Raw genomic sequence first — 1,028 nt, 5'->3', positions numbered from 1 at the left:
GCGCCGTTCACCGCCAAGGGGCCGCCGTGTCGCCCTCGCTCCTGGGACCCTCCCCGGCAGCTCTGGCTCCGCGCGGAGAAGCCGTTCGCAACCACCACGCTGGCGCGGCGTCTCTGTTGGAGGTACTAGAGGTACTCATGACCCCAGGACAAGGGCCGCTGGAGGCCGCTGGTGGAGAGGGGACGCCGCCTCCTTCGTCGCTCCACCTCCCTCGGGCCGGGCCGCGGATTGCTTGGCCCCCAAACAACGCAGTCGCGCGCTCCGCACGTTCTGCACCCCGGTCCCGAGTGAAGCCACCCGCTGGTCACTTCCTGGGCAGACGCCGGGCTCCCCACCCTGCCAGGCCCAGCGAGGTCAGAGAGGGCTGCAAACTGCCCTACCTGGGAGACACCTAGACCCCAACGGAAACGCCCCAGGGACGACTTCGCCATGCCTCCCTCGCACTAGGAAAGGTTCTTAACACACACGCGTGTCTTTCTCCGCTGGCTTAGTCCCTCTCTGTTGCAGGAGGGAGAAGAGGGAGAAAAAGGATGGACGGCAGACCCGCAGACGAGTAACGAGTGTGGGGAAGAGTGGGCGCGCTTCGCCGACGTCCGCGCATCCCAACCCGGCGCGGCCGGCCCCTCCTCGCCAGCTCGTGCCCCCCTCGGCTAATCACCCTCATTAGGAGCCTCATCACCGGCCTAATGAAAGCAAACCGTGTGGAAATCGCCGGTAAACAGTTGGGTCTGTGCTGTAATTAATTCAGTGTCTCTTTTAATCAAACTGAAAGGGAATCGGGCAGCGACTTGCGGAGCCGTGACATCACCCCCAAAATCGGCCGGAGCCAATCAGCGTCATCACTCCGGGGACACGTGGGCGAGTCCCCTTTTAAAAAAACACAACACAACGAAAAAAAAAAAAGAAACAAAAAAAAAAAACCCAGCCCCAAAGTAAAAGTGACACAAGTTCATTTTTTAAAGGAAGGGGGGGAGCGGAAGGCGCGCGGAGGACGGCGCAGAGCTGCCGCGCGGAGCCGGCGGCGCCGG

This window comes from Tupaia chinensis, unplaced genomic scaffold (assembly GCF_000334495.1).
Source record: "Tupaia chinensis unplaced genomic scaffold, TupChi_1.0 Scaffold143602_1, whole genome shotgun sequence".
Classification (NCBI taxonomy): Eukaryota; Metazoa; Chordata; class Mammalia; order Scandentia; family Tupaiidae; genus Tupaia; species Tupaia belangeri.
Note: the sequence above shows the minus strand (reverse complement) of the source record.